The 20191-nt window shown below is 41.4% G+C and overlaps 1 long non-coding RNA gene across 1 annotated transcript; it reads right to left on the bottom strand.

The window, feature by feature from the left end:
• Positions 1–6652: 6652 nt before the first annotated feature.
• On the bottom strand, positions 6653–7518 carry LOC123410565. The gene is made up of 3 exons (XR_006613052.1): positions 7401–7518; positions 7244–7304; positions 6653–6740 (listed from the first exon to the last, which is right to left on the bottom strand). It is a non-coding gene; the product is annotated as an uncharacterized LOC123410565 (long non-coding RNA).
• Positions 7519–20191: the final 12673 nt, after the last annotated feature.

Genomic DNA, 20191 nt, shown 5'->3' with positions numbered 1-20191 from the left:
ATGGTTACAAACAGCAACCCTCGTAGGTCAAATTCCTCCTGTTTGTACTCGTCCCACACACGTACACCTTCGTCAGCCCACAACTCTAAAAGTTCATCAACCAGTGGCCTCAGGTACACATCAATGTTGTTGCCGGGTTGCGACGGGCCTGGGATAAGCACTGGCATCATAATGAACTTACGCTTCATGCATAACCAAGGAGGAAGGTTATAGATACATAGAGTCACGGGCCAGGTGCTATGACTGCTACTCTGCTCCCCAAACGGATTCAGGCCATCTGTACTTAGACCAAACCTTAAGTTTCTTGGGTCACGTGCAAAGTCCTCGTACTTATCGTCGATGTTTCTCCACTGCGACCCATCAGCGGGTTGTCTCAGCATATCGTCTTCCTTACGGTCTTATTTGTGCCATCGCAGCAACTTGGCATGCTCTTTGTTTCGGAACAAACGTTTCAACCGTGGTATTATAGGAGCATGCCACATCACCTTGGCAGGAACCCTCTTCCTGGGGCGATCGTCGCCCTCAACATCACCAGGGTCATCTCGCCTGATCTTATACCAAAATGCACCGCATACCGGGCAAGCATTTAAATTCTCGTGCTCACCGCGGTAGAGGATGCAGTCATTGATGCATGCATGTATCTTATGCACTTCCAATCCTAGAGGGCAGACAACCTTCTTTGCTTCGTACGTACTGCAGGGCAGCACGTTATCTCTTGGAAGCATCTTCTTCATTATTTTCAGCAGCTTTTAAAATCCCTTGTCAGATATTCCATTCTCTGCCTTCCATTGCAGCAATTCCAGGGTGGTGTCCAGCTTTTTCTGGCCATCTTCGCAATTTGGGTACAACAATTTTTTGTGATCTTCTAACATGCGCTCCAACTTCAACCTCTCGTTTTCACTTCCGCAGTTTATCTGTTCTTCACGAATGACCTGACGAAGATCATCATCAGACTCATCAACAATGTCCTCAAGTTCAGGCTCGTCTTCCCCCATTTCAGTATCACCGTGTTCACCGAACATAGGATAGTTATCATTATCCTCTTCTTCTTCATTGTCTTCCATTACAACCCCACTTTCTCCGTGCTTGGTCCAACAAAAATAACTGGGCATGAAGCCTTCTTGCAACAGGTGGGTGTGTATGGTTCTTGAGTTAGGGAAATTCCTATTATTCTGGCATTTTTTACATGGACAAAAAATAAATCCATTCTGCCTGTTTTTCTCAGCCACATTGAGAAAACTATGCATGCCATTAAGGAATTCGGGACGACGTCGATCACTGTACATCCATTGCCGGTTCATCTGCATTATATAAATTTATCAAAAACCATTATGCTAAATCATCATGACTAAATTAATTAATTAATACAAAAAGTTCATCACACGTTAAAACCAAAGTAGCGTAGTGACCATACATATATAGTTCTCATAAAAATACACACTGAAACCAACCATAAAAACTCTCTCTAATTAATGCATTTAAAAACAAAAACAAATGCGATCAAAATCGCAACAAAGGTAACAATTGACCCGACGGCATAATGATACCAAGCCTCTTTACTAATTGCATATTTTCTAATCTTTCTAATCTTCAGGCGCATTGCGTCCATGTCGCTCTTGTGACCATCAACGACACCGACAAGAACCTTTTCCAAGGTCATCTTCTCTCTTTCAGTTTTTTCCAACCTTCCTTCAGTTTTTTTCAATCTTTCTTTCAGGCCAACATTTTCTTGTTCAACTAAGTGTAACTTCTCAACAATAGGGTCGATTGGCATTTCCGGTTCCACTACCTCCTAGATAAAAATATCTATGTCAAGTTGGTCGGCGTAATTAATTGTCATATAATCAGGAAATGAAAATATGTAGTTATAAAAGATAATATACCACATCCGAATCATAGACTGGACGAGGGCCAACGGGGACGGATATCAAAACCATGGCGCTATACATATAAAAAAAATCTTACACAATAAGAAAATTATATACAAGTAAATATGTAAATCATACAAATCAAAATTTGTTTTGGTAAATAAAAACAATAGGCTCACCAAGGTTGTGTCGGTGACGGGGCGATCGACGGCGGTGAGGAAGGGGACAAGGCGCGCGACACTAAAAAAACCACAAATCATAATTAAATTTGAGCTCAAATTGCATATGTATACATAACAAATGATGAACTCTCTCTAGCTTAGGCATTTCATCAAACACCTAGCTAGCACAACAAAAATGAAATGAGCAAGAAAACGAGCAAAACTTGTAATGCCGGAAGAGGGAATGTTGATGCTAACCGTAGGACCGATGGGTGCCAACAATCTTGACAAATGGTGGAGAAAAATGGGGATGGGTTAGAGCTCCCAAGAGGAAGGAGAGAGCAAAAATGGAGTTGAGCTCGAGCTGGAAAAAATGGAGCTGAGCTCGGAGTGGAATATAGGGGAGGGCTTTAGGACCGGTTTGTGTTAAAAACCGGTGCTAAAGGGTCTGACAGCGGGGCCCCGCAGTTGCTGCAAAAATGAGAAAAACTTTAGCACCGGTTTGTGATACAAACCGGTTCTAAAGGGTCGGTCCACCGGGCCCCCCTCCCTGCAGCAAACGGTCCAAAACCCTTTAGGACCGGTTTGTGTTACAAACCGGTCCTAAAGGCCTTGCGGCCATTTGCTGCACGGAGGGGGGGGGCCAGCGGACAGACCCTTTAGAACCGGTTTATATCCAATCCGGGTCCAATGTGGTTGGCTCAATGCCCTATTTTCTACTAGTGATCGTAACCTTTACGACGATCCTAAATCGTCGTTGGCAATCCAACCCAGTCCGACGTGGCAGTCCTACGTGACAATATTACGATGAAATCAAAACGTCATGGTTGAAATCAGCCCAACCCATTTCAATTGATCACATGGGCTCGTTTTATTTTTTTGGGCTTTTCTTATTAGGCTTCTTTTTGGGCCTTGGCCTATTTACAACCACTTTAGTTTTTTTTCAAATTTTTTTATCATTATAATTTGGGCCCTGGCCTTTTCATGCCCAAATACATTTGATCCAATTTCAGTTTTGGCCTTTTTTCATTTTTGAATTCAGCAACTTTTTGTTCCAAAACTTGGTTTCATTTCTATTTGTTGGGCCTTTTCAACCCAATTATTTGTCCAGTATTAAATCCAACACTATTTCATATTTAAATCAAGAAAGCTTCAAGTCGAATTAAAATCAAGCATCATATAACATCACATAATACATCTCCTAGGTTTACATAACACAATAACTCATCTCTTGAATACATTTCTTTACACAGGAATATAGCAAGAACGGATAAAATTACACAATATAACAATGGCACATCTGCTACTATCCCAACAATACAATGGACACCTCCATACATAGGCTGCCTTGGGCCAAGAATCATGACATTGAAGTGGTGAGGCACTGATCCCAGGACAACAACAGCGGCAACACCAACGATCACCTGCATGACATTTCAGATCATTATTACAGTTTTTTTATTTATTTAAGACACTAGAAACAAAGATAGCTTCGGGCTTCACATATAATTAAATAGCCTACTGTTACTATCATGTATGTCGCATATGAAAGAGGTAGAAACAATAGTTATGTACATTCATTGCAAACAGACCTGTCCTAGATAGTTTGACAAGGTAGTCAAGCCCAATAGAACAATAATTAACATATAACTATATGTATGCCGCAGATAAGTAGTTTGGAAGAACATGTGCAGAAATCAACATAAGTAGCTTGTAACAAACATTTCCTGCATAGTTTTTTGAAAGAGCAGGGTAAGAGTTTAATAACTTAGAATAGCAGTTCTCCCTACAGATGAACTTATGCCCGACTGCTCCAGGTTATTTATTTCATTTTTTATAACAGTTCTCCCTAGAGATGGTTTTTCGCGTGAAATGTTTGAGCAGGTTACTCATGCGCCTACAACTAACTAGTTTTGCTGCTATGGACAACCACGTGTGTGTTACTGGCTTAACTGAAGTAGTACCAGAAAGTTTTAGTACGAGTATATCATCTGCACAACACTTGTCATCTCTTGGCATAGTTTACAACGGGAAACCGACCTCTTTTCAGACCACCAGGGTTAACAACTAATCATAGCACCAAGTAGGAACAGATCTCACCAATAGTACTATGACACAACGACACTTACAATGATGAGGGGATGTGTTGTTTGAGCAGCACGTATCCGGAGAGCACAGCGCGGTCACGCTCTTTCACCTTGGTCTGGTACTGCACCCTGCACAAGCCAATCGTTCCAATCCCATGGGTTCCTTTCTTGTCAACAACAACACATTTCAGGGATCAGCAACATTTACTTACCTCTAGCCATCGACCCACATCTCGGTGACCAGCGTTTCGCCGGGGTAGACATGCAGCAGGAACCCGCCAAATATGTTCTGCACAACCGCTGGATCCCCGTTGCAGAACGACTTGATGACCGCCCGGGCCGCGAACCCCAGGGTGTAGAGTCCGTGCAGTATCGGACGGGTGAACCTGCAGAGGGGTTCTCATCACATTCCGAAGATAACCAGAGCTCAAACATAGACAAATTATACATCTGTTCATGTGGAATAACAGTTCTCCCTAGAGATGACAGATGGCTATGTGCAGAGGTCTTTATCTCCATCTATACATCTATGTACTTCATATATCTATTGATCTTACATTTTATACTGAAATATACCTCGCACTGGGCAATGATTTATGTTTGATTTTGAAGAAAAAAGTATTCCTATTACTTACTTATTTGTTGAATTTTGGTCCTGCAAAAGGTCCGAAAGCTGGGAAGTATCCTGAACGTCCCAGAGTCATTCTTAAAGCGACACCCATTTCCTGGGCCTCGTCTTGCTGTACGTGTCATAGGCGATGTTACAGCAGGCAATGTTTCCTGGGCCAGGGATTTTTTAATTGCTGCAAACTACAGTTTGGAAATCACTAATCCATACAGGGAAGTTAGATAGCTAGTCAAGATGCAGTAGTTTACGTTCACCGTTCATAGTGTTTTGTTTTTCGTTTTATTTTGAATTCAGGAACAACTAGTAGTGATTATTACCTTTTTCATATTTTTCTCGTATGTCTAAGTTCTACATTTTTCTCTTTCTCCATTTCAACTTTTTCGCCCTACCTTAATTCTTGGTTTGTCAGTTGACGTGTCGTTAGTTTCCAATACTTGACTCCACCCTGATTGCTATAAAGATACCATCATTTGTTTGACAGACGTCAGTAAAATATGAGCACAACTCCTGCCCCTACGCATAAGTTTGCACAAAGTTATTTTCATTTCTTAGCCTGCGCTGTTTTTCGTTTCAGTTTAAAATAAGTAAATAAATGAAATGGGCGTACAACATTAAACTCCACTCTGCCTCACGAATTAATACTTTCTCTATAATTAAATATACATTGACTAAAGGAAACACAACATTTGATACTTTTTTATCCCTGAGTTTCATCTCATCTAGCGGTACTGCAGTTTAAGTAAACTAAAACCAAATTAACAACTACCATTCTTGTATTGAACAAAATTAAGGCACAAATATGTATAAGCAGATCAAGGCTAGCTATGAGCAAACTGCAGATAGATGATATACTTTTAGCTATAGCCACATGTTAAATCATGTTTCCCCCATCCGGAATTAGTTGATGCTCAAACGGATGTATCTAGACGTATTTCAATGCTAGATACATCTGTCTTGGCGTCAACTAATTTCGGACGAAGGAAGTACTTGGTAAGAGGGATATATAATTGTGATGTTTTAGAAAGAAAACTTGAGTTCACTCGAACCAAAGAGTGTGTTAGAACCTTGTTTATTTTGTATCTTTAGCAAAGTGTTAAACCAGGACCTGATGCAAGCACATGACCTGCTGTAGTTTCAGTCATCTACAGTGCTGCAACCTAATAAGCAGCAAGGTAGTAGAGGCATGGTAAGTGGCAGCATGTGGTATAGGTTGACATGGGTTCAGATGGTGCACGTCCTGGTACTGCCTGCTGTATCGACAGCATGGCTGTAAAAGGGGTGAGGTGCATTTGTGCAACAACCTAACCCAACTGAAAGAATAGAAAAAAAAAGGAAGGCTCCCAAGAAGGAATGCTTGGGATTTTATCTCCGACGAATTTTTTTCAATCTCTGTGTGTATCCATTGGAGTCCACCGTGCAAACAATCTAGTTGGACATTACGTACTGCTGCATGTTGATAGAAATAGAAATCCAAAAGGGGTGCTTCGTTTTTAGTCAAAGTTTAACCATGCACGTAAAAGCTGAACCAAAATGTGATGTGTAGTCATTCATATGTACTCCCTCCGTCCCAAAATAAGTGTCTTAAGCTTAATACAATTTTATACTAGAGCTAGTACAAAGTTGAGACAGTTATTTTGGGACGGAGGGAGTATGTACAATTAATTGCAAGTGCTGATCTAGGGGTAGAGAGGGGAAAGAGGGGTAGCTCACCAAGTATGCCCGCAAGGCTAGGAGGGGAGGGGGAAGTAGCCATCAGTTACCCCCTCCATGCGCTGGAGGAGAGAGGAGGCAGGTGCGAAGAGGGATGGTGGCCTGCTCCTCCACCTCCTCTGGTAAAGAGGGCTCGTCGGGGACGGACACGTTGAGGAGGAGGTTTCTTGCTGCTGGTGTCGAGGATGCTCCCAAAGTAGATCTTGAGTGAGGCACTGCAGTGCTTCCTCAACTCTCTCCACAGGGTCCCTGTCTTCCTCCAGCATCACCACCCCTTGCTCCGGCTCTGGCGAGTTAGGAGCAGCAGCAATTAACAACAGTATAACTTTCTGTTCACCTTGTACATACAACTTTGACATGATAAAAAAAAATCTGCAGTAGGAAATTTCCTTGCTATTTCGAGTGAAAAGAGATCTAGGAGGCCCAAAAACAGGGGTGTTGTACTTCAAAATTGCGACATCTGAACAACTGACTTCAGCAGGTTGTCATTTTCAGGGGAAATCTGGCAAAATTTTAGTCGAAATCTTAACAACTGAATTGACCAAACATTTATGTTTTTGTGCCTTTTTCAGTTCGAGGAGCAGAGCTTTTTTCTTCCGGCGAGAGTTCCAGCTGAACTTGACTGAATCAAAAGAAGCACAGTGGGACGCTTATATTATAAAATGCCAATTAGCGTTTGTCGTGTCTGATTGCCTTCTTGCTTCTGGAGCTGAACAACGACCCGTGACAATTTCAAAGGAACGGGCAGAGACAGAGACAGAGGATAGGAGCAGATAAGAGAGATGGTACCCTGCGGCGGGTACTCCGGGTAGAACATGGGCCGCTTCGGGATCACCGTGTGCTGCAGCATCTGCACGGCCACCAGAATCGCGCTGAGCGCAACAGAAGCAAGGGAACCGCCGGATAAAAAAGGGAAATTTGGGAGGGAGGGAGAGGAGGGATGGACCTGCGTCATGTTGTTCTGTTTCTTGAGGAGGGAGGTGAGGAGGGGGCCGAAGGAGGAGGCACCGGCGAGCGTGAGCGCGGCTAGCAGGCACGACGCGATGCCGCGGGACCTCCCGACGACGACAGCGGCGTCCTGGCATGCGCTGCTCGCCGCGGCCACCCCTCCCAACGAGATGGGTTTCTTGGCGACAGGATGCAGCAGCGCGGGCACCTCCTGCGCCACCGCGGCCGGCTTGGACGCCGCCGCCCCGCCGCATCCAGCGAGCGTCCATGCCTCGGTGACCATGGGCACCATACTAATTAGCTTCGTGCGGAGGAGCCGTCAAAGAGGGGCGAGCCATCCATGGCTAGATGCGCCCCTATCGACGACCGCGTACGTACCTTTTCCTCCACTTTGGGGTGGAGCTCGACTGCTTCATGCATCCAAATCGACGGGACGGTGAGACCTTCCTTCGCATCGTGGCGGCGAGACCTTTCTCCGCTTCGGGGTAGAGCTCGATTTAGGGGAGAGGAGTGGAGGAAGAGGATGGGATTTGCCGCCGCCACCGCTCAGATCGGGAGAGAAAAGGATAAGGTAGAGGGGGTAGAGATATTAGGGTAGGCTGTGGGGACGAGGGCCAGAAAAATTTGGATGGGCTTCGCGCGTTTAGTTTCATAGGCACGCGCGCGGGGGTATTTTGGCCGGCCCAATTGGTTACCCACAGTCGGATAGATGGATATGTGTCGTGGATGGATGGATGGATATGTGGGTTGGATAGCTGGATGGATGGATAGATACATGCCACGTCATCGATCCGTGGTACAAATGTTTCCACCAATAGGAATCCAGCTCATGTAATTGTGTTTTCCATTTTTTTTATAACTTCTAATTTTTTCTACCCTCTTGGATTGACGAATGAGGGAATCACGACTTTTTTGACGTTTTAATTGTGTTTGCCCCGTGACATATAATGGACCCACGAGTGACATGTCAACATAGTTAGAACATGTTACGACATTTTTATAATCGTCGTAAAAGTTATGACGATCTCATCTTATGCGGTTACGACGTTTTTGACTCACATCGTCGTAATTTATATGTAGATTTGATCCCCTCAAACGGTTTACGACAATCTCGGACGAAATCGTCACAGATTTATGACGAATTCATCAACGACGTCTTAAAAAACATCATGTATGAGCATATTTCTTGTAGTGTCTGTTGGTGTATGCTTGGAGATGTCGTACACATCTTTGATCTCTTAAGTTCCTCATTTTCTGATTAGGAATTGGTAATAGGGATGTGATAATGTACGTATTCTGAATCTGTTACATATTTGATGTTAATGGTCTATGTTTTTTGTAAGTTTATAGAATGTCCATATAATTCCTAAAACAACTAGTATTATCTAAATGAAACTTAATTGTGAAATGTGTTTGTAGAGAGAAGAAAACAATTGTTTTTACTGACCTAAATGTCACATCAAAGTGAAAGAAGCAAAGGTAAACTACACTACTGGTGCTCTTTTTCAATCGACGAGTCCATTCTTATTTTTGTTGTAGACATGGCAGCAAGCTTATCCTGGTATTTGTTGTGGTCAATCCATGATACAAAAAACATTTCATAATGAAGTGAAGATAGCTAATTCTTCATCTTAATAGAACCCTCACTTATGGTGTATCTGTTTGGTAAACTAAATACTTTGGCATGAAATACAAAATATACATATTTGTTCTGGTCTGAGTCAAATTTTGTGAATTATTCAAGGCAGTCACTTTAAAATTCTTGTGCCATTGTCTCATTACTTATGTGGAAACCGATGTATTTTTCTTTATTAGTATTGATGGCATTATAAATAGTTCACATCCATTGTCTACGGCTATAGGCGGATCTTGATTTGCTTCTCATGATATATGTGTGGTTATATCATCTTTTAGTCCTTTGCTAACTTATTAGGCATGTGATGGATGTCTTAATATTGAATGTGTTATTTTTCATGCATATGTATATGAACAAGGAGCCTCTCTTGTAGTGTGTCTATGAAGAGCAGAAGTTGGCATTCCTTGTATAGAAATGTAGTGCATCACTTTAAAATTCTTGTGCCATTGTCTAACACTAAAGTAGTGATCTACACACTCTTATATTTCTCTATGGATGGAGTATTTGAGGATAGTAGAGATTGCATATCATGTATAGGTAGTACGAGTGTATATATATTTTGTTGAACAACAATTGATAGCCATCTAGGTAGATGCACTGTTGTTGTATGATCAAGAGTTTCTTATAGTATTTGAACAAATGGGTGCCTATTTTATTTTCTTCAGAGAGTTGGTGTATCATGAAGTTCGTTCAAGTAAGTCTGGGTGCTTGACAAGCTCAAGGCTGATTTTGAGAGAGGTATCACCATTGATATTGCTCTGTGAAAGTTTGAGAACACCAAGTACTCCTGCAGTATCATTGATGCTCCTTGACGCTATGATGCCAACATGATCACTAGGACATCGTAGGCTAATTGTGCTATGATTATCATTGACTCCACGAAGCATGCTATCCTTTCACTCTTCGTTACAAACAGATGTTCTGCTGTTGCAACAAGGTATGATTTCAGGAACTACTGTATGTATGTTGCTTCTTGATTATTTGATCCAAGGAGATTTTGAATGATGTGCTTTATCTAGTATGTGGAACCTATGCGTGTGTTACTATGTTTATGGAAATACATCTATTTCTTGTACTTGACATTTTAATGTGCAAGAAGATGCATTTCTAGTAATGTTTCTTTATATTCTTGAAATGGTTGAGGTGCTGCTTGTTTAGGCGTAGACATACATATTCCAGGATCTTAATTAAAGTTTGCCTTTTATTCTGGAGGTGTTGTGTTGCTATGTATTTTGTGTTAGACATTGTAATGTTTCATCTTACTATAATAGACAACATAGTCCATAGCCACTACTGTTTTACAAACCCCGTTCTCTAAGTATGTTATGCTTGCATCAGTCTGAACTTACATGGACGAACTCTGTTTTTTGTCCAATATCCAATTGTTTGGAACGGTTTGAGCTGAGGTTCTCTAATTGATATGTTTTTTTGGTGCAGATGGACATCACCACTCCCAGCACATCCAAGGAAGTCTCTTCATATCTGAATAAGGTTGGTTAGAACCGGGACAAGGTTCCCTTCGTCCCCATCTCTGGGTTTGACGGTGAAAATATGATTGAGAGTCGCTTGATCATATCAATGAACCCAAGAGGTCCTCGGACAAGCCCCTGGCCTTCCCCTTCGTGACGTGTACCACATCGATGGCATTGAATTGTGCCTGTTGGCTGTGTTGAGACTCGAGGCATCAAGCCTGGAGTTGAGGCATGATGTATAGTGTATTATTTATGATGTATGTGTTGCTGAAACAAAAGATATATATGTGTAAATATCTGATTTTCGCTGGTATTTCATTAGTTGGTTGGCCTAATGTTACTTGTTAAAACGTGCTTTACTGGACTCAAACCTTGAGAAATAAGGCCTAGATCTAATTCAGGGAGGAATTGATTATGGTCCACTTTTCACACAAATAATTTGGCCCTGTTTGTACCAAGTAATTGGGCCAAAAAGACATTAAAATTAAATGGGCCATGTCAGATTATATGTCGTATTCATGTCATTTCTTGCCACGTCACCTTCAACCATGTGGATGGTGCCATGTCAGCATTTTGCCACATCACCTTGTGCCATGTCATCATGGCCACATCAGATCATATGTGGATGAGGGGCATGGGTAGTGACCTATTTTTTGGTCAATAGATTCTACGACCAACTATTTTTGGTCATAGGATCCATGACCAATAACTAGCAAAGGTCAAGTTTGTTTGTTATTAATGGCCAATAGTTGACCTTCTTATTTTGGTCATAAGAAGGTCATAGATTGAAAACATTGACAATTCAATGACAAAAATGGTGGGTCATTATCGATCATATATCTTGTAGTGGAAGGAGGGTGAAGTCTTGCTTAGAGGTGTTTGGCTTTATGTTGGGATGGGTCGAAACGCGACGCTACAGTCCGACTGCCCTCCTGTTGTTCACCTCTCGTCTCTTTTCCTCCTCCTCGTTATTGTGAGGAAAATAAGGGCTTCCCGGTCCGATACGAGGCCTTGTCCATCGGCAATGCCGGCTGACGATGGCTAAAGAGAGGAGCTTGGGCATATATATATATATATATATATGTATATATGTATATATATATATATATGTATATACATATGTATATGTATATGTGTATATATGTATATGTATATGTATATATATATTGTCTTTAGGACTGGCTTTATGCTGTGGTTGATGCGAATCTTCGGCGTGCTCGAGCCGTGCCGGCGAGGGGTGGATCCCTCGGTCTTGTAGCTTTTCAAGGTGGAAGGTGGTGGTGCTGGGTGGATCTAGCAAAGCTTCCCAAATTAGCTTGCTAGCCTTTCAGATCGAGTGCTGCAAGATCCCCGTAAGCTCTCTCTTGGCCGTCATGGACGCGGGGAAGGGAGTGGCGGCTTGGATCTTGCAGCTCTTTCCGGTTGAAGGAATCCTGGGGGTGTTCATGGTGGCTGCGAACTGGAGCATATTCTCGGAGGCGCGTCATCGACTTCCTGCCGGTTCTCCGCTGATCGCCATGGCCGAAGGGCGGCCGCTCCAAGCACTGCTGCCAGTGGTTCCTCTCTGGTGCTCTTGCTCTTTCAACCTCCTGGTCTTCGAACCAAAAGGGAGGTCTTTCCATGGCTCGGGCACGACTTCCATCGTCTTCTCCGTCCCAAGTGGTATCGGGTGACGGTGAGGATGGCCGTGTTCTGGAGCTTCAGTGCAGTGGTGAAGGTCGTGTATGCGTTTTACACTTTTATGTTAGGGTCTTCCTAGTAAAATCTGAGGGTTACGTTGTAAATTTTTGTTTTTCGTAGGACCTTCATGTAACTTGTACCATCACTGTCTTTATCTAATGCAGCTTCCAGTTCCTTCGTAGCCCTTCCCCTGTTCGAAAAAAGTGGGGTGGATCACGCCAATCTCTTGTCCAAGCAATGCTCGGTGGCAAGCAGCGGCCGCCTTCCTGATTTGTGTCGGCTCAAAACTAGAGCCAACTAGGAAAGCATCGCCGACAACTCCTCAAATTAGTTTGTCCCTTTCCGTGATTTCGAGTTGGTCCTCCTACTTGTGAAGCACCATGGTTGTGCTAGAATAGAGGTAGATAATTGGTAGTGATGTGTGGATTTTGTCACACTTTTTAATGTATATCTTAGTGCCAAATCCCCTCATATCATACATATCTATCTAGCACCTTTTCAATGCGTAGTCTTCATTATTTACCCATTTTACCAAGTCTTCTTTTTAGCTATTATTTACTTTTATAATCTTTCTTTTGTTTTGTGATATTTGTAGGGGTATTGGCATATCCATGAACCAAGCATGATGGAAAGGCCAAGTTTGGGATTAATATGGAGGACTTCCATGCGCCAGACTTACGCATTTGAGAGTGTCAAATATGAAAATTTTAAAAGTGCTTAAATTGAAGATCCAACACCACATATGCATATGTATTGTTTATACGAATCGAATTAGCCCACGAGAAACAAAATTAGACTTCGTATGGAGAAATGATGGCCGATTTACTAAATGAATCTAAAGAAAAAGACAACATCACATACGACCAGCAGACCGAGAAAACACCAAAATCGACCATTTCTCAGGTGACTCTTCATGAATCTTGTCTCTGATTTTTTTTCCACGCCTTCCTTTGCCGCCAAGGGAGATACAGGGGTTGGATTTGACTTCCCTAGAGCCATTGGATGAAGGAGGAAGAGTCACGTTGTTACGTCCGAAACGTATCTATAATTTCTGCTTGTTCCATGATCTTTTGGATGACATTGTTATATGTTTTGCTACACTTTTATATTATTTTACACATATTTGGACTAACCTACTAACTCAGTGCACCCAGTGCCAGTTTTTTTTCTGCTGATGTCTATTTTGCAGGGGATTTTACCCAATTTTCCGAAGCCCGAAAAAAATCCAGAAAAAATATATAAAAAATCAGCGAAACATAAGCTTCCGGATCATCGAAGATGGGCCACAGGGGGGCCAGGGGCCTCCCACGCTGGCCTGCTGGCGCGGCGAGGCCCTATGCCGCGCCAGGAGGTCGCCTGGGTGGTACCACCTCCTCCGATGCCCTACTTTGACCTATATTTAGAGTCATTGCATATCCTGCTACACTGGCAGAGGCATACGTTGAATACATCATGATAGTTTTCACTTGTATTTATGTTGAGTACTTCTTATAAAGTGTGATGATTTTTCTATTTATTCATGTAAAACATAGAGTGTTGTCCTTAAGTGAGGAAAAGATCCCAAAGTGGACAAAACAAAAGATCCCAAAGAGGACAAATGAGAGATAAAAAGAAAGAGTCAAAGAGGCCACAGAAAAATTAAACAAACGAGAAAAAGAAAAGAAAAAGAAAAAAGAGAGAAGGGGGCAACACTACTATTTCCTTTTAAAGATCCACACTCGTACTCCATTACTATATTGGTACTACATAGAGATTATCATTCATGCATAACTATGTGGGGACCCTTACACTATAGAACTTGGTTTGCATATTCAAATGACGAGCCTCCTCAAATGAGCTCTAGGTCTTCATGAGCAAAAAAGTTGGATGCACCCCCACTAGTTCCATTGGAGAGCTTAGCTTAGCTCATATGTGCATCCGTTACATGGCAATCCCTACTCCTCACATCATATTTATCATTTGGCTTTCTCTCGCCTATCATTGATGTGAGCCTTTTACACCTTTTTGTTTTCCTTCCCCATCATTATTCTATTTGGCATCCTAAGTGCCAAAATATCTTGCTTACGCTCATCGATTGCACGAGTGCTCAAAGTCGAAAGGGAGAGGATCATTTTGACTTGTGCCTGACTAGTGGTTTGGGGATGAGTCAAAATAAGATTCCGAAGGAGACTAAGTGTGAGGTTTAGTAGATTGAGTTCTCAATTAAAAAATATATTTTGTGATCTCAACCCATCTCCCACTTCTTGCACGCAAACACCATTTGGAGACATTCGAGTCATGGATAGCGAGAGCTCTTGCACCTTTCTGTTCTTTTACTTTGCTAAATTCAATACTAGATATAAACTCTTACTTGTTATTGTCTTGACTTGAATTGCATATCTCACTTGCTTTACATTGAAGGTCTTATATGTGTGTTAGCATGTCACCACAGAAATTATTGTGTTATCATTTATCTACTCGAGGACGAGCAGAAATTAAGCTTGGGGATGTTGATACATCCCAAATGTATCTATAATTTCTGCTTGTTCCATGATCTTTTTGGTGAAATTTTTATATGTTTTGCTACACTTTTATATCATTTTACACATATTTGTACTAACCTACTAACTCAATGCACCAAGTGCTAGTTACTGTGTACTAATGTCTATTTTGCAGGGGATTTTATCTAATTTTCCGAAGCCCGAAAAAATCTAGAAAAAATATATAAAAAATCAGCGAAACAGGAGATTCCGTATCACCGAAGATGGGCCAGAGGGGGGGCAGGGGCCTCCCAGGCGGACTGCTGGCGCGACCAGGCCCTGGGACGCGCCAGGTCGTCGCCTGGGTGGGTCCCACCTCCTCCGGTGCCCTCCTTTGGCCTATATTTAGAGTCCCGAGAGGAAACCCTCGCAGACTATCTGGAATCGCGAATTTCTCCATCGTTCCGCCGCCGCAGCGCTTCCGAGATCGGGAGCGTCAGGAGACCTTTTCCCGGCACCCTGCTGGAGGGAGGATTGACCTCCGGGAGCTTCTCCACCACCATGGACGCTTCCCGGACGTGCCGTGAGTACTCCTCCTTGGACCATGAGTCCATGACCAGTAGCTATGTGATGTCTTCTCTCCAATCTTGTGCTTCAAATGGTTAGTCCTGATGAGCTGCCCTACATGATCAAGGCATCTATGTAATTCTCTTGCTATTGCTATGCTCGGTTTTTTGGGATCCGATGGATCATGAGATTATGTTCACATTGTTATGAGTTATATTTTTGATTATCGTTTTATATTACGTTCCTTAGTGATTCATGCATGTTCTTTGTTGCTATTTATTGCTTTGGCCGAGTAGTAGATTGTAACTCCAAGAGGGAGCGTTATGCATGATTGTGGGTTCATGCCCCTCGATGTCTAGCTTGATTGACAGAAACATGAGACTAGGGGATGTGCTTGTTGCCACCAGGGAGAAAACAATGGTGCTTGTGACCACAGTTGCAAGGATTGTTTACCTTACGCATAGTTCATTAATGCAGTTGTCCGTTGCTTTGAATTTACACTTTGGGTGGGGCTCACAACTTAATACCGGAGAGATGTTCTGGATAGATATCTCAAGGTGGATGATTAGAAATACTTGTCTTGGCGTACTGCCCATTACTATTGAACCTCTAGCTATCATGTAGCGTAATTAGCATTGCGGTGCGATCATAATTCTGTCAATTGCCCAACTGTGATTTGTTTACCCAAGCATAGTTGTTTATCATCTTTTGGGAGAGAGACATCACTAGTGAACATCATGTGACTCCGGTCCATGTCACCATCATTGTTTACACCTCCATCATTTACCTCTTTCATTTACTTTTCTGTTGCAATCACTATTACCTTCCCGCTTGTGTTTCGATCCTTTGCAAGCTACAAGGACGGAGAGATTGAAAACCTCTCTGTACTCGTCGGGAGCAAAGTTATTTGTTGTGTGTGAAGGTCCACGTCTTCTGCCAGTGCCAGGGTGGAATACACCTACTTGTTGAGCCTAGGATTCCTCTTGGTTCGATAAACCTTACAGTCTTCGTGTAAGGGAAATCTACTGCTGACCACATCTCCACCTTCCACTTGGGCTAACCAACAAGGGGCGAGAAGTATATCCATCAACTTGTCATCAAGTAATATTTCTGGTGCCGTTGCCGGGTACTCTAGTCTTCAAGATACGGGAGTTGCATACTATCCTTTACCTTTGCTTTTCAGTCTTGTTAGTTTGCTTTCTAGTTGTTGCTTTAGAGTCTTATACCAAAAAACCACAATTTTTTTTAGTTGCTTTGTTCTTTCTTTTTTCTACTGCTATGGGTTCCACTCAGAACACTAAGTTGTGTGACTACACTAGTTAGGCTTGTGGAAAACTGCACTCTTAGTTCGCTGCTTGGAGAAGGCCGCTTTACCACACCCATGGTAGAGAAGTCTCCTCCACCTACTGAATGTATCCCATTCAAATTACCACTTGGGATAATTGAAATAATTTGGAATGATTGTTATGCAGGAGATGGAACAGTCAATCCTAGTATTCATTTGTTGAAGATTACAGAACTTTGTGAGTTGTTTAATATTTCAGGTTTGACAAGAGATGGAGTCATGAGGTAATTATTTTCCTTGTCACTGAAAGGAAAAGAATTGTAATGGTATAGGCTACTAGATGATTCTCACCTACGGGATTCGGAAGATATTCAGTCTCTCTTTTACTCCAAGTTTTATCCTCTTCATGAAATCCATGTGGATCATGGTAACAATGCTTTATGTGATACTTATATTGTTGAGTTTCTTCATGATCTCACTGAAAATTATTATGAGAAGGGAACATATGCTTGTAGATATTTCAATAATATCAAGTTCCCTCTCTTTATGCTGAAGCTTTCGAAGCTGCACTTGTTTTGCTTTCCTATGCTTATTGCTTTGTGCTTCAATGAATTATTCTATTGCAACATTCCTATGCATAGGAAGCATGTTATACATAAATGTGTTCGGTATTTGCTTCTTGATGCTCTCTTTTGTTCTACAACTCTTATTCCTACGAGAGCATCATTAAAATATTAAGTCTATCTTTATGGCTATAAAGAAAGAGATCTAGGGAGACAACCCTTGTTATCTTTACTTTGAGTTTTATTGGTCTTGATGCTTGTTACTATTGTAGCAACATCATTGTATCTTTATTTTTAAGCTTTGTTGCCAAGTTATAGCCTCCGATTGGAAGAAAGTTCAAAAATTGTGACATGCTGTCCAGAAACAGATTCTGTCTGCCTGACGGAAAAATTCGGCAAAAATCACCAGATCATCTTTTTGATCTGAAGTTTTTTGACAGCATGATCTATATAATTTTCTTTCTGGCATATGTTCTGAGTTTTTTTTATTTGAGCGGTAGAAGTACCCCGAACAAATTATTTACTACCCGATGTTCTATTTTTCACAAATTTTGCCATGTTTTGCGTTTTCATTGTTTTGCAAATCCTAAGCTTACTTTTTATTTGCAAAAACCTTTTGGAAATCATGAAAAGCAGTAGCTTTTCATGAAAATCTTTATTTCCAGTAGGTAAAGAATTATTTTATTAAGGGTACTAACCACTCTAATCAGCTTATGATGAGTTTCGTATGAAGGGAGTTTTCAAGTATGCGATGGGAGAGATGATGAAAGAAGATACATGAGTGTTATGCGCTCAATCTTCGGAATGCCCCCATGCACCCCAAGAAATATTCAAGGATACAAAGCGTCTAATCTTGGGGATTCCCCCGTGCATCCCCTTCTCTATAACCAATCACCAGGTCGTCCATCTCCATGCTATATTTTTATCACTTCATATGATATGTGCTATGCTTGGAGCGTCTCGCTATTTGCTTTTTAGTTTGTTTTAGTTTTGCTTGCTGTTCATAAAAAGTCGAAACCTATCCTACCTTGTTTGGGAGAGAGACACGCTCCATTCCACTCTAGAACACAACATAGGTTTTCATGCTTATCTTTTTTGTGTGTTTTTTATCTTTTCGTAGCTACTGTCATGCTTAGCTCTTAGTTTTCATGCTTATCTTTTTAAGAGATTTTATTTAAGTTACTTCTGGAACTCTCTTGAGTTATCATGCTTATCTTGTCTAGAGAGTTGGCTCGTTGCACTGGGTTGTGTGTCTTGCATGAGTATGTAATTGAGGTTGATATTTAAGTATAGTAGTAACTTGCAATAGTTTTGAGGTATTGATTTGAGTAATGTTTGGAGTATTGGTGCCAAGAGGTTGAGACTATTAGTGATAGGTGTCATATTTTGGGAAATCCCTGTGTTTTTCAAAAACTAAAATTAGTTGAGAACTCTAGCTACTAAATTGATAACTAACCTCTGGAAGGGTTGGAATATATAGAGTACCCTCATGTTACCATGAGTCGAGGATTCGCAAGGATAACCAAACCCCCAAACACTTCTCCTCGGGGTACTTGTCTCTTTGTGAATTTACTAACTAGATAGAGAGTTACCTATAATAAGTGTATGAGTTCTTTGGACTAATGTGAGTATTTGATTGTTGGCACTTCCACCATTCATATTTTGCTAGCCTCTTCGGTACCGTGCATTGCCCTTTCTCACATTGAGAGTTGGTGTAAACTCCGCCGGTGCATCCAAACCCATGACATGATACGCTCTGTCATACATAAGCCTCATTATATCTTTCCTCAAAACAACCACCATACCTACCTATTAAGTCATTTCCATAGCCTTTCCGAGATACATTGCCATGCAACATTCACCATCTCATGACTTGATCTTCATGTGATACATGCTTTTGCTTGATCATAGAGCTGCATGATAGTTGGGCCTTGCCCTTATTACTGCTACATTAAGCGCTAGTATCATTGCATATCCTGCTACACTGGCAGAGGCATACATTTGCATACATTATGATAGTTTTCACTTGTCTTTATGTTGAGTACTTCTTATAAAGTCTGATGATTTTTATTTTTATTCATGTAAAACATAGAGTGTTGCCCTTAAGTGAGGAAAAGATCCCAAAGTGGACAAAACAAAAGATCCCAAAGAGGACAAATGAGAGATAAAAAGAAAGAGCCAAAGAGGCCACAGAAAAATTAAACAAAAGAGAAAAAGAAAATAAAGAGAGAAGGGGGCAACACTACTATTCCTTTTGAAAGATCCACACTCGTACTCCATTGCTATATTGGTACTACATAGAGATTATCATTCATGCATAACTATGTGGGGACCTTTACACTATAGAACTTGGTTTGCATATTCCAATGACAAGCCTCCTCAAATGACCTCTAGGTCTTCATGAGCAAACAAGTTGTATGCACCCCCACTAGTTCCATTGGAGAGCTTACCTTAGCTCATATGTGCATCCGTTACATGGCAATCCCTACTCCTCACATCATATCTATCATTTGGCTTTCTCTCGCATATGGTTGTCCTCATTGATGTGAGCCTTTCACACCTTTTTGTTTTCCTTCCCCATCATTATTCTATTTTCCATCCTAAGTGCCAAAATATCTTGCTTACGCTCATCCATTGCATGAGTGCTCAAAGTCGAAAGGGAGAGGATCATTTTGACTTGTGCCTAACTAGTGGTCTGGGGATGAGTCAAAATAAGATTCTGAAGGAAACTAAGTGTGAGGTTTAGTAGATTGAGTTCTCAATTAAAATATATATTTTATGATCTCAAGTTGATTAGTAGATTGAGTTCTCAATCAAAATAAGATTCCGATGGAAAATAAGATTCTCAACCCATCTCCCACTTCTTGCACACAAACACCATTTGGAGACATTCGAGTCATGGACAATGAGAGCTCTTGCACCTTTATGTTTTTTACTTTGCTAAATTCAATACTAGATATAAACTCTTGCTTGTTATTGTCTTGACTTTAATTGCATATCTCACTTGATTTAATTTGAAGTTCTTATATGTGTGTTAGTTGTCACCACAGAAATTATTGTGTTATCATTTATCTACTCGAGGACGAGCAACAATTAAGCTTGGGGATGTTGATACGTCCCAAATATA

Source organism: Hordeum vulgare, chromosome 7H, assembly GCF_904849725.1.
Source record: "Hordeum vulgare subsp. vulgare chromosome 7H, MorexV3_pseudomolecules_assembly, whole genome shotgun sequence".
NCBI classification, from domain to species: domain Eukaryota; kingdom Viridiplantae; phylum Streptophyta; class Magnoliopsida; order Poales; family Poaceae; genus Hordeum; species Hordeum vulgare.
The sequence above is the reverse complement of the archived record's forward strand: the minus strand, read 5'-3'. Positions and strand labels throughout refer to the sequence as shown.